The sequence below is a fragment of the Arachis ipaensis genome, chromosome B5 (genome assembly GCF_059453495.1).
Source record: "Arachis ipaensis isolate K30076 ecotype BB chromosome B5, ASM5945349v1, whole genome shotgun sequence".
Classification (NCBI taxonomy): domain Eukaryota; kingdom Viridiplantae; phylum Streptophyta; class Magnoliopsida; order Fabales; family Fabaceae; genus Arachis; species Arachis ipaensis.
In genome coordinates, this window is record NC_142440.1 from 38,413,828 (window position 1) to 38,428,173 (window position 14,346).

Genomic DNA, 14,346 nt, shown 5'->3' on the forward strand with positions numbered 1-14,346 from the left:
GATTTTTGGGGTTTCTGTTTCTCTGCAGCTCTGTTAGGGATTTTTGGGTCTTCCGTTGAAGCATTGGATTGACGTTGGTGCGGGGGTGATTGACGACGATCTCAGGTCCTCTTTCGCTTACTTCTATTAAGGTGTTTCTCTCTCTCTCTCTCTGAACTCAGATCTTCTATTGCTTACTTCTATTAAGGTGTTTCTTTGATCTCCGATCTCAGATCTCAGATCTCAGAAAAACCTTGGAATAGAAGAAAAACCTTGCCATCGATGTGTTGTTAACTGGGATTAGACTCTTGCTTGCCGGTTGCGGCCTTGCCTTCAGTTACAGGGCAAGCAAGCAACTTGTGTGGATCACGCTCATGCAACACATGAAATTTAGCTAGTTTATTGAGTTTGAATTTTAAAAATGTTTGGCTAGTCGCTAGTGTGGAATTAACCGTGACTTTTACAAGTTGGACTGTGAGAGTTGTTTCTACCAGATTCCAAAAAATAGGACAGCTTTTTATTTTGCAAGTATACGTATTTTGATAAGCCATGGTTTTGTCTCTGCATTTGCTGCCTTCTACTCATACAAAACTTTATTTCCTCATAAGGTTTTTTTAAAATTAGTTCTTATGTTTTAGGTTAGATTTCTAAAGAATAAAATTCTTTCTTTTATCTAGAATTTTTAATTTTTTTAAATTTGAATTTATGTTTATTTGAGTTATTCTTATCTTCTTTGTTAATTTGATAATTTTGAATTTTGGTTTTATTTACTTGCATTGAGTTTTGTTTATATACCAAATATTTGATGAAATGCGTTTAGTTTATATAGAGTAATTTTTTTTGTCTTGATTTGAGGATAGGATATATCTAGGGAAGTCTTGAATCACATAATTGATCTTAACTAATTGTAATTGAGGTGGTTGAATCAATTGAATTGATATAGCTCTATCTGATTTTTTATAATACCAGTGGACGATGGGTTAGAACCTTGTTAATTGTGTTGAAAAACTTTAATAAACTTACTGTTGATTATTTTCAGTGACTTATTAGGACAACTTCATCTCAATTGTACGTTTATTGATAAGATTGAGTTTAATTGAATTTGCTAGATTAACATAACTCTATCCAACTTTCTATAATACTAATAGACGGTGGGGTAAGACCTTTTTAATCCAGTTGATGAAAAACTCCAATAGACTTATCATTGATTTTTTCGATTGACTTATTAAAATGATTTATTCTCTCGTTGATATAGTTAATTATACAGAGAGCTCACTGAACTTTTATTCATTATTATTGATTGATGTTTGTGTGCCTTGTAAGGCTGACATCTCATTATTCAAACTATTAGTTTATCCGCCTCTTTTGCCTAGTTAAATAGTTACTTTATTTAGCATATAATAATTATCTATAGTAGTAGAACTACAATTACAACCAAGTTGCTTGCATGTTCAATGGCTCAAATTGATTAATCATTTCAAAAAATGTTAGGAGATAATAGTTTTAGTGTAAAATAGAAGATAATTAGCTAATATTAATTCAAATGTAAAGTAAAAACAAAGAAAAAGTATTAGTCTAGTCATCCAAAATTTTTTTATGTGACTTACTCTTTTGTCCTTTTGCTATTACTTCTATTAATACGTGGACTGTGGTTCTGGAAAATGAAAACTTGGTAAGAGTTAGAGCAAAATTGATTATGGATGGTCGTGGTTTATATGTAAAAGAAGATTTTTTCTTTGAGAAAAAATTCACCACTTTTTTGTTATTTTGATGTGTGTATTGGACACTGGTTGAGCTGTTTCTTTGATTTTGGACTTGCTTCTTAGGCACTTAGAACCATTTTGTTTTGCAGTTTGGGAACTAGTTTATGAGGCAATAACTAAACTATGTTTGCTTTGTTTTGCTTACTTCTATTTAGTTCTCTTTATTTCTCAAGCAAAAGGAAGCAACTCAAATAGTGTAGAGGTGTTATTCAAGTTGTGTGTGTTTTTTCTTCTGAAGTTGATATGTTTTGCTACTCAATTTTGTCATGAGTTATTGAAATATGAGTGATTATGTTGCAGTTTGTGTAGTATGTTGCAGTTTATGTTATCCAACTATATTTAACTCAATTTTGTAGAATTCTGCACTCAAGATTCATATCTTCTTCATTATTAGATAACTTTCTTCTTCATATATTATTCAAAATTTGCACGAAAAGTTGCACCATTTGGAACACAACATGACATGTTACAGATGAGTGATGACTTCACAAATTTAAGAAAAAAAATTATTTTCTTTCCTATTATGAATTCATGATTGATGTAATTAATGTGTCCATGGAGTCTCGTTCTGAAGTTTGTAAAATATTTATGTTCTTTGAAAAAGCATTATTGTTTATTATTCTGCATATATAAGAGGAAGAGCTTAACAAAAGTGTTATGTTTCTATAGTGTTAGACTGTTAGTGTTATTTTTGTAAATGGCAAAAAAGAAAATAGACTGAACTAAACATGAAAATTATGATTTAAATTGTAGACCATATTTTATGAAGTTTTTCCTTGGCATATGAGTTATATAACTGATTAATTATTTGACACAATGTGTCTAATACTGAATGTTTGTACATAAAGTGATTCAATATTAATGCTGCTATATTAATTAAATATTACTTAATATGTGATAGATTTAATTTATTCACAAATAAAACTTATAGCTAATTAAATAATTAAAGGCAACCATTTTGTTAGAATAATAACCTCTAACCAAGGGAATCTAATTCATAATTAAACAATGATTAAATGCATATGCTAATTTGACTTTATGAACATCTAGTAATGTTAAGAAGTCAAAAGCTGTTGTATGTGGTCCATATATCTAACCATAATCTATGAAATGGCATGTGCAATTGCAACTTCAGTTTGAAGAAACTGTGTCGCGGCACAAGCCGCAAAACAAATGAAAAAAAAGGATAAATAGTACCTGTGAGTTGTGATAAATAGTTCATATCTTCTTCATTATTAGGTAACTTTGTCATCACTCGACTTTTTCCTCTGCACTCAACTTTTCTGTTTGTTCTATTTTTCATTTTTTTGCAGGAGGACTTTGATGAATTCAGCGATGTTGATGAACTATACAGCTCATTGCCTTTAGATAAGGTGGAGACTCTTGAAGATCTTGTTACAATCCCCCCTGGCCTATCTAAGGTCACTTCCCTACCCCTCCTGCTCTCACTTCCCAGTTTTGGTAATTACTTACTCCCTTCCTTTTCCCTTTCACTTTCTATCCATTCATTCTTCTAATTATATGTGTGTTCAGAATAAAATTCAAGCAATGTTATATCTAATACTGATTAAACACCCTTAGTCATAAAAAGGTTATTAGTCTTTATATAAATTATTCTAAATATTTTTTTCTGTTATTTTTAAAACTTAGAAAAAGAAAATTTTAGTTAGTTAGTTAATATAATACGAGTTTTATACAAATTTTTTTTATAAATTATAATTTTTTTGTCTCTTGCTATCTTGTAGAAAAAAATTAATTTGCATATATACCACTACTTGAGAAGGAAAAGTTCACAAAGCCATTGTTACAGCCACAAAATTATCATTTGGAAGAGGTAATTACAATTTTTTTATAATTTCTTTTAAAATACTATTTAAGTATTTGTTTGATATCTAATTTGTACATACAAGAATTTCTTTTTATAGAGTGCCTGCTGATATATACTAGTTAGTTGCCTAGTTAATATGAGAGAGAGAGAGAAATTTTTAATGAATAGATTTTTTAAAATTTCTATTTGTAGTCCCTCTTAGTAATGTCAATCGATAAGTCATGGATTGAAAAACCACGAAACACGCATGAGTATAAAGATGGTCTAAACAAGTTTTTGGATTTCGCTTTTGAGCATCGATCTCTCGGGGGTCATCAGATTAAATGCCCTTGTCCGGTGTGTGGTTTTGGCAAGTGACAAACAAGAGAGAAAGTTTTTGAACATTTAATAGTCAAGCCATTTCCAGAAAACTACAAAGTTTGGTATTGGCATGGTGAAGAAGCAGTTGGAGTTGGGTCACAAGCTCATCAAACTAGTCATATTGTACAAGATGATTTGACATCTCAATATCCAATGGTAACAATGCTCAATGACGCGTTTGGAGTTACTGGACCTGACTTGAATGAAGATGGATATGGAGATGAAGACAACATAGAAGATGGAGATGAAGATGAAGACAATATAGAAGATGGAGATGGAGACAATGCAGAAAATGTAAAATTTTACAAGTTGTTGGAAGATGGTAGTGAACAATTGTATGAAGGGTGCACAAAGTATTCAAAACTGTCTTTCTTGATTAGTCTATATCACATAAAGTGCTTATACAGAATAAGCGACAAAGCATGACCGAAATTCTCAAGTTAATAAAAGATGCTTTTGGAAATGCGAAGATTTCAAATACATTCTATGAGGCGAAGAAAACCATAAACAAACTAGGGCTTAATTATACCAAGATACCTGCTTGCCCTAATGACTGCATGTTATATTGGGGGGAGGATGAAGATTTGCAAGAATGCAAAAGATGCAAGACATCTAAATGGAGCGATGCTAAAAAGAAGAAACCGGCAAAGATCTTGCGATACTTTCCACTAAAACCGAGACTTCAACGATTATTCATGTGTTCTAAGACTGCTCAATCAATGCGATGGCATGCTTCGGCAGAAAAGAAAGATTCGAAGATGAGGCATCCGTGGGATTCTGAAGCTTGGAAGACATTTGATTTACTTCATGATAGGTTTGACGAAGATCCTCGAAATGTACGTCTTGGTCTTGCAGCGGATGGATTCAACCCCTTTGGAGCTATGCGCACAAACTATAGCGTTTGGCCAGTGGTGCTTATTCCATACAATCGACCTCCATGGGAGTGCATGAAGCCAGCATCACTAATCTTGTCAATGATTATTCCCGGAGAGAAAATGCCGGGGAACAACATAGACATATACTTACAACCTCTTATCAAAGAGTTAAAAGAGTTGTGGCATGATGGTGTTCAAACATTAGATAGGTTCAAGAATGAAATGTTTACATTGCGAGCAGCATTAATGTGGACAATTAGTGATTTTCTAGGCCTTGGTAACTTATCTGGGTGGAACGTACACAGTAAATATGCTTGTCCCACATGTAACTTCAACACTGATTCATATAGATTAAAGCATGGTGGAAAATGGTGTTTTTTGGGGCATCGCCGTTTCTTAGAAAGGGGTCATAAGTTTAAGCTAAGTCGTTGGTATGTGAAATTGTTACTCAGGTTGTGAATTGTTGTTCGAAATTGATTCCCTGGCAATGGCACCAAAAATGGATGCACAGAACCATAGTCTAAACATATCTTCACAACTTCGCATAACTAACCAGCAAGTGCACTGGGTCGTCCAAGTAATACCTTACGTGAGTAAGGGTCGAATCCCACGGAGATTGTTGGTATGAAGCAAGCTATGGTCACCTTGTAAATCTCAGTCAGGCGGATATAAAATAGTAATGGGGTTTTCGAAATTTAATAATAAAAGAAGGATAGAAATACTTATGTAAATCATTGGTGAGAATTTCAGATAAGCGTATGGAGATGCATTCGTTCCTCTGAACCTCTGCTTTCCTGCTGTCTTCATCCAATCAGTCTTACTCCTTTCCATGGCTGGCTTTATGCAAGGGCATCACCGTTGTCAGTGGCTACATCCCCTCCTCTTGTGAAAATGGTCCAAGATGCCCTGTCACGGCACGGCTAATCATCTGAGGTTCCCGATCATGCTGGAATAGGATTCACCCTCCTTTTGCGTCTGTCACTACGCCCAGCAATCGCGAGTTTGAAGCTCATCACAGTCATTCAATCATTGAATCCTACTCGGAATACCACAGACAAGGTTTAGACTTTCCGGATTCTCTTGAATGCCGCCATCATTCTAGCTTACACCACGAAGATTCCGATTAAGAGATCTAAGAGACACTCATTCAATCTAAGGTAGAACGGAGGTGGTTGTCAGGCATGCGTTCATAGGGAATGATGATGATTGTCACGTTCATCACATTCAGGTTGAAGTGCGAATGAATATCTTAGAAGCGAACTAAGATGAATTGAATAGAAAACAATAGTACTTTGCATTAATCTTTGAGGAACAGCAGAGCTTCACACCTTAATCTATGGAGTGTAGAAACTCTACCGTTAAAAATACATAAGTGAAAGGTCCAGGCATGGCTGAATGGCCAGCTCCCATGATCTAAGAACTAAGCGTCCAAAGATGTCTAATACAATAGTAAAAAGTCCTATTTATAAGAAACTAGCTACTAGGGTTTATAGAAGTAAGTAATTGATGCATAAATCCACTCCCGGGGCCCACTTGGTATGTGCTTGGGCTGAGCTTGAATGTTACACGTGCAGAGGCTCTTTCTGGAGTTGAACGCTAGGTTGTAACGTATTTCTGGCGTTCAACTCTGGTTTGTGACTTGTTTCTGGTGTTTAACTCCAGACAACAGCATAGAACTGGCGTTCAACACCCTTTTACGTCATATAAACTCGGCCAAAGTATAGACTATTATACATTTCTGGAAAGCCCTGGATGTCTTCTTTCCAACGCAATTCGAAGCGCGCCATTTTAAGTTTTGTAGCTCCAGAAAATCCACTTTGAGTACAGGGAGGTCAGAATCCAACAGCATTAGCAGTCCTTCTTCAACCTCTGAATCTGATTTTTGCTCAAGTCCCTCAATTTCAGCCAGAAAATACCTGAAATCACAGAAAAACACACAAACTCATAGTAAAGTCCAGAAATGTGAATTTAACATAAAAACTAATGAAAACATCCCTAAAAGTAACTAGATTCTACTAAAAACATACTAAAAATAATGCCAAAAAGTGTATAAATTATCCGCTCATCACAACACCAAACTTAAATTGTTGCTTATCCCCAAGTAACTGAAAATCAAATAGGATAAAAAGAAGAGAATATACTATAAATTCCAAACTATCAATGAAACATAGCTCCAATTAAATGAGCGGGACTTATAGCTTTTTACCTCTTGAATAGTTTTGGCATCTCACTTTATCCATTGAGGTTCAGAATGATTGGCATCTATAGGAACTCAGAGTTCAGATAGTGTTATTGATTCTCCTAGTTCAGTATGATGATTCTTGAACACAGCTATTTTATGAGTCTTGGCCGTGGCCCTAAGCACTTTGTTTTCTAGTATTACCACCGGATACATAAATGCCACAGACACATAATTGGGTGAACCTTTTCAGATTGTGACTCAGCTTTGCTAAAGTCCCCAATTAGAGGTGTCCAGGGTTCTTAAGCACACTCTTTTTTTGCTTTGGACCTTGACTTTAACCGCTCAGTCTCAAGTTTTCACTTGACACCTTCACGCCACAAGCACATGGTTAGGGACAGCTTGGTTTAGCCGCTTAGGCCAGGATTTTATTCCTTTAGGCCCTCCTATTCACTGATGCTCAAAGCCTTGGGATCCTTTTTATTTACCCTTGCCTTTTGGTTTTAAGGGTTATTGGCTTTTTGCTCTTGCCTTTTGGTTTTAAGAGCTTTTGGCTTTTGTGCTTGCTTTTTCTTTCTATTTTTTTTCGCCTATTTTTTTTCTTTTTTTTTTCTGCAAGCTTTGTTCTCTGCTGCTTTTTCTTGCTTCAGGAATCATTTTTATGATTTTTCAGATTATCAAATAAAATGTTTCCTAGTCATCATTCTTTCAAGAGCCAACATATTTAACATTCTTAAACAACAACTTCAAAAGACATATGCACTGTTCAAGCATACATTCAGAAAACAAGAAGCATTGTCACCACATCAATATAATTAAACTAAGTTCAAGGATAAATTCGAAACTCATGTACTTCTTGTTCTTTTGAATTAAAACATTTTTCATTTAAGAGAGGTGATGGATTCATAGGACATTCATAACTTTAAGACATAGTTACTAACTACTAATGATCATGTAATGAAGACACAAACATAGATAAGCACATAACATAGAAAACAAAAAACAGAAGAAATAAGAACAAGGAATGAATCCACCTTAGTGATGGTGGCGTTTCCTTCTTGAGGAACCAATGATGTCCTTGAGCTCTTCTATGTCTCTTCCTTGTCTTTGTTGCTCCTCCCTCATTGCTTTTTGATCTTCTCTTATTTCATGAAGGATGATGGAGTGCTCTTGATGTTCCACCCTTAATTGTCCCATGTTGGAACTTAATTCTCCTAGGGAGGTGTTGATTTGCTCCCAAAAATTCTGTGGAGGCAAGTGCATTTGAGGCATCTCCGGGATCTCATGGAGATGAGCTTCATGCACCTCTTGAGCTCCATGAATGGGCTCTCTTGCTTGCTCCATCTTTTTCTTAGTGATGGGCTTGTCCTCTTTAATGAGGATATCTCCCTCTATGTCAATCCCAGCCGAATTGCATAGGTGGCAAATGAGGTGAGGAAAGGCTAACCTTGCCATAGTGGAGGACTTGTCAGCCACCTTGTAGAGTTCTTGAGGTATAATCTCATGAGCTTCCACCTCTTCTCCAATCATGATGCTATGGATCATGATGGCCCGATCTATAGTAACTTCAGACCGGTTGCTAGTGGGAATGATTGAGCATTGAATGAACTCCAACCATCCTCTAGCTACAGGCTTAAGGTCCAGTCTTCTTAGTTGAACCGGTTTGCCTTTTGAGTCAATCTTCCATTGAGCTCCTTCTACACATATGTCCATGAGGACTTGGTCCAGCCTTTGATCAAAGTTGACTCTCCTTGTGTAGGGGCGTGCGTTCTCTTCCATGTTTGGCAAGTTGAACGCCAACCTCACATTTTCCGGACTAAAATCTAAGTATTTTCCCCGAACCATGGTGAGATAATTCTTTGGGTTCGGGTTCTTACTTTGATCATGGTTCCTAGTGATCCATGCATTAGCATAGAACTCTTGAACCATTAGGATGCCGACTTGTTGGATGGGGTTTGTTAGAACTTCCCAACCTCTTCTTTGAATTTCATGTCGGATCTCTGGATACTCATTTCTTTTGAGTTTGAAAGGGACCTCAGAAATCACCTTCTTCTTGGCCACAACATCATAGAAGTGGTCTTGATGGGCTTTGGAGATGAACCTTTCCATCTTCCATGACTCGGAGGTGGAAGCTTTTGTCTTCCCTTTCCCTTTTCTAGAGGATTCTTCGGTCTTAGGTGCCATCAATGGTAATGGAAAAACAAAAAGCTTATGCTTTTACCACACCAAACTTAGAATTTTGCTCGCCCTCGAGCAAGAGAAGAAAGAAAAGATGAAGAAGAAGAAGAAGAAAAGATGGAGAAGAGGGGGGATGTGTGTTTCGGCCAAGAAGAGAAGAGAGGGTTGTGTTGTGTGAAAATGAGGAAGAATGGAAGGCTTTATATAGGGAAGGGAGGGGAGGTGAAGGTTCGGCCATTTAGGGTGGGTTTGGGTGGGAAATTGATTTTGAATTTTGAAGGTAGGTGGAGTTTATGAGGTAGGTTTATGGGGAAGAGTGGATGGATGTGAGTGGTGGTGAGGTGATGGGGAAGAGAGATTGAGGTGATTGGTGAAGGATTTTGGGGAAGAGTGTTTATGGGATTGTGTGAAAGAGGGGTGAGAAGAAGTGAGTGGAGGTAGGTGGGGATCCTGTGGGGTCCACAGATCCTGAGGTGATCCTGTGGGGTCCACAGATCCTGAGGTGTTCAAGGATTTACAACCTTGCACCAAATTAGGCATGTAAAATGCCCTTGCACACAACTCTGGGTGTTCAGCGCCAGGTTGGTGCTTGTTCTGGGCGTTGAACGCCCATTTGTAGCCTATTTCTGGCGTTGAACGCCAGAACCATGCTTGTTCTGGGCGTTCAGCGCCAGCTCTCCTCCAGGGTGCATTTCTGGCGTTCAAACGCCCAGATGCTGCCCATTTCTGGCATTCAGCACCAGAACCATGCTCTGTTCTGGCGTTGAATGCCCAAAACATGCTTCTTACTGGCGTTTAAACGCCAGTAATGTCTTCCTCCAGGGTGTGATTTTTCTTCTGCTGTTTTTGATTCCATTTTCAATTTTTATATTTATTTTGTGACTCCACATGATCATGAACCTATAAAGACATATAACTAAGAAAAATATAGTTAGATAAATAAACATTGGGTTGCCTCCCAACAAGCGCTTCTTTAATGTCAATAGCTTGACAATGGGCTCTCATGGAGCCTCACAGATGTGCAGAGCTTTGTTGAGACCTCCCAACACCAAACTTAGAGTTTGGTTGTGGCCTCCCAACACCAAACTTAGAGTTTGACTGTGGGGGCTTTGTTTGACTCTGCTTTGAGAGAAGCTTTTTATGCTTCCTCTCCATGGATGCAGAGAGAGATCCTTGAGTTGTAAACACAAGGTTGTCCTCATTTAATTGAAGGATTAATTCTCCTCTGTCCACATCAATCACAGCTCTTGCTGTGGCTAGGAAAGGTCTTCCTAGGATGATGGATTCATCCTCTTCCTTTCCAGTATCCAGGACTATGAAATCAGCAGGGATGTAAAGGCATTCAACCTTTACTAACACGTCCTCTACTTGTCCATAAGCCTGTTTTCTTGAATTGTCTGCCATCTCTAATGAGATTTTAGCAGCTTGTACCCCATAGATTCCCAGTTTCTCTATTACAGAGAGGGGCATGAGGTTTATCCCTGAACCAAGGTCACACAGAGCCTTAAAGATCATGGTGCCTATAGTACAAGGTATTATGAACTTTCCAGGATCCTGTCTCTTCTGAGGCAATGTCAGTTGATCCAGATCACTTAGTTCATTGGTGAACAAGGGAGGTTCATCTTCCCAAGTCTCAATACCAAATAATTTGGCATTTAGCTTCATGATTGCACCAAGGAACTTGGCAGCTTGCTCTTCAGTAACATCCTTATTCTCTTCAGAAGAGGAATACTCATCAGAGCTCATGAATGGCATAAGGAGGTTCAATGGAATCTCTATGGTCTCTAGATGAGCCTCAGAGTCCTTTGGTTCCTCAGAGGGAAGCTCCTTATTGATCACTGGGCGTCCCAGGAGGTCTTCCTCCTTGGGATTCATGTCCTCTCCTTCCCTTACAGGTTCGGCCATGGTGCTTATGTCAATGGCCTTGCACTCTCCTTTTGGATTCTCTTCTGTATTGCTTGGGAGAGTACTAGGAGGGATTTTAGTGATCCTTTTACTCAGCTGGCCCACTTGTGCTTCCAAATTTCTAATGGAAGACCTTGTTTCATTCATGAAACTTAGAGTGGCCTTGGATAGATCAGAGACTAAGTTTGCTAAATTAGAGGTATTTTGTTCAGAGTTCTCTGTCTGTTGCTGAGTGGATGATGGAAAAGGTTTATTATTGTTAAACCTGTTTCTTCCACCATTATTAAAGCCTTGTTGAGGCCTTTGATCCTTCCATGAGAGATTTGGATGATTTCTCCATGATGGATTATAGGTGTTTCCATATGGTTCACCCATGTAATTTACCTCTGCTATTGCAGGGTTCTCAGGATCATAAGCTTCTTCTTCATAAGAAGCCTCTTGAGTACTGTTGGATGCAGCTTGCATTCCATTCAGACTCTGAGAAATCATATTGACTTGCTGAGTCAATATTTTGTTCTGAGCTAATATGGCATTCAGAGTATCAATTTCAAGAACTCCCTTCTTCATAGGCCTCCCATTACTCACAGGATTCCTCTCAGAAGTGTACATGAACTGGTTATTAGCAACCATGTCAATGAGTTCTTGAGCTTCTGCAGGTGTTTTCTTTAGGTGAATGGATCCACCTGCAGAAGTATCCAATGACATCTTTGATAGCTCAGATAAACCATCATAGAATATATCCAGGATGGTCCATTCTGAAAGCATGTCAGAAGGACACTTTTTGGTCAACTGTTTGTATCTTTCCCAAGCTTCATAGAGGGATTCACCTTCTTTCTGTCTGAAGGTTTGAACATCCACTCTAAGCTTGCTCAGCTTTTGAGGAGGAAAGAACTTGGCTAAGAAAGCCGTGACCAGCTTATCCCAAGAATTCAGGCTATCTCTGGGTTGAGAGTCCAACCACACTCTAGCTCTGTCTCTTACAGCAAAAGGGAAAAGCATGAGCCTGTAGACTTCAGGATCTACTCCATTGGTCTTAACAGTATCACATATCTGCAAGAATTCAGTTAAGAACTGAAAAGGATCTTCAGATGGAAGTCCATGAAATTTGCAGTTCTGCTGCATCAGAGAAACTAGCTGAGGTTTCAGCTCAAAGTTGTTTGCTCCAATGGCAGGAATGGAGATGCTTCTTCCATGTAAATTGGAATTAGGTGCAGTAAAGTCACCAAGCATCCTCCTTGCATTATTATTATTTTCGGCTGCCATCTCCTCTTCTTGTTCGAAATTTCCTGACAGGTGCTTGCTGGATAGTTGTAATTTAGCTTCTCTTAATTTTCTCTTCAGAGTCCTTTCAGGTTCTGGATCTGCTTCAATAAGAATGTTCTTGTCCTTGCTCCTGCTCATATGACAAAGAAGAGGGCACAGAAAAATAATAATAATAGGGATCCTTTTTACCACAGTATAGAGGTCCCTGTGTGAGTAGAAGAATAAATAAATAGAAGGAGATGAGAGAGAAGGGGAATTTTCGAAAACAATTTTTGAAAAAGGGTTAGTGATTTTCGAAAATGGTTTTTGAAAAAGGTTAGTAATTTTTTGAAAATTAAAAATTAAAAATTAAAATAATTGGTTAAATAAAAAAAAGAAATTTTTGAAAAAGAGAGAAGATATTTTCGAAAATTAGAGAGAGAGTTAGTTAGTTAGGTAGTTTTGAAAAAGATAAGAAACAAACATAAAGTTAGTTAGTTAGTTGAAACAAATTTTGAAAAGATAAGAAGTTAAGAAGTTAGAAAATATATTTTAAAATCAAATTTTGAAAAAGATATGATTTTGAAAAATATATTTTGAAAAGATATGATTGGAATTAGTTTTGGAAAAGATTTGATTTTTAAAATCACAATTAATGACTTGATTCACAAGAAATCACAAGATATGATTCTAGAACTTAAAGTTTGAATCTTTCTTAACAAGCAAGTAACAAACTTGAATTTTTTGAATCAAAACATTAATTGTTATTGTTATTTTCAAAAATTTGATATAAAAATAAGAAAAAGATTTTTGAAAAATATTTTTGGAATTTTCGAAAATAACTAAGGAATTTGAAAAAAAAGATTTGATTTTTGAAAAAGATTGTGAAAAAGATAAGGTTTTTAAATTGAAAATTTGATTTGACTCATAAGAAACAACTTGATTTTTAAAAATTTTTGAAAAAGTCAACTCAATTTTCGAATTTGATGAGAGAAAAAGGGGAAGATATTTTTTTTTATTTTTGAATTTTTAATGATGAGAGAGAAAAATTAAAACATCATTTTCATGTTTTTCTCTTTTATTTTATTTTTTTGAATCAAAACAAGGAATGCATGCAAGAACACTATGAATATCAAGATGAACACCAAGAACACTATGAAGATCATGATGAACATCAAGAACATATTTTTGAAAATTTTTATATGCAAAGAAAACATGCAAGACACCAAACTTGGAAATCTTTAATGCTTAGGCACTAAGAATTCAAGAATGCATATGAGAAACACCATACAACACAAAACAAAAAATCATCAAGATCAAACAAGAAGACTTACCAAGAACAACTTGAAGATCATGAAGAACACTATGAATGCATGAATTTTTTTCGAAAAATGCAAGATGAACATGCAATTGACACCAAACTTATAACATGACTCAAGACTCAAACAAGAAACACACAAAAAAGATTTTATTTTTATTTTTATGATTTCCAAATGTGTTTGTATTTTTTCGAAAATTATTTGAAAAACAAAAATAAGGATTCCAAAATTTTTTTATATGAATTCCAGGAATCTTATGCTCTAAAGCTCCAATCAAAGGGTCAGGCATGGCTTAATAGCCAGCCAAGCTTTAGTATGTAAATCAGGAACAGCAGCAGGTGGATTAGCAACAACTAGCTTGCTCTTGATAATAAATTGGAAGCCTCAGTCTAAATGAATTTAGACATGGCTTTACAACCAGCCAGGCTTCACATGCTTCATGAAACACTAGAATTCATTCTTAAAAATTCTGAAGAAAAATATATTTTTGAAAACATTTTTTTTTTAAATTTTTTTTCGAAAACAAAGGAGAAATTTTTGAAAGATTTTTTAAAAAATTTTTGAAAATAAAACAAAAAGAAAATTACCCAATCTGAGCATCAAGATGAACCGTCAGTTGTCCAAACTCGAACAATCCCCGGCAACGGCGCCAAAAACTTGGTATGTGAAATTGTTACTCAGGTTGTGAATTGTTGTTCGAAATTGATTCCCTGGCAAT

The 14,346-nt window shown here is 36.3% G+C and overlaps 1 non-coding gene and 1 pseudogene across 1 annotated transcript; both read left to right on the plus strand.

Moving 5' to 3' along the window:
- The first annotated feature begins 3,774 nt into the window (after positions 1 to 3,774).
- Positions 3,775 to 5,264, plus strand: LOC107640529 (uncharacterized; annotated as a pseudogene).
- A 6,562-nt stretch (positions 5,265 to 11,826) lies between these two features.
- Positions 11,827 to 11,934, plus strand: LOC148563897 (small nucleolar RNA R71). Its single transcript, XR_015884617.1, has one exon. It is a non-coding gene; the product is annotated as a small nucleolar RNA R71 (small nucleolar RNA).
- The last annotated feature ends 2,412 nt before the right edge of the window (positions 11,935 to 14,346 follow it).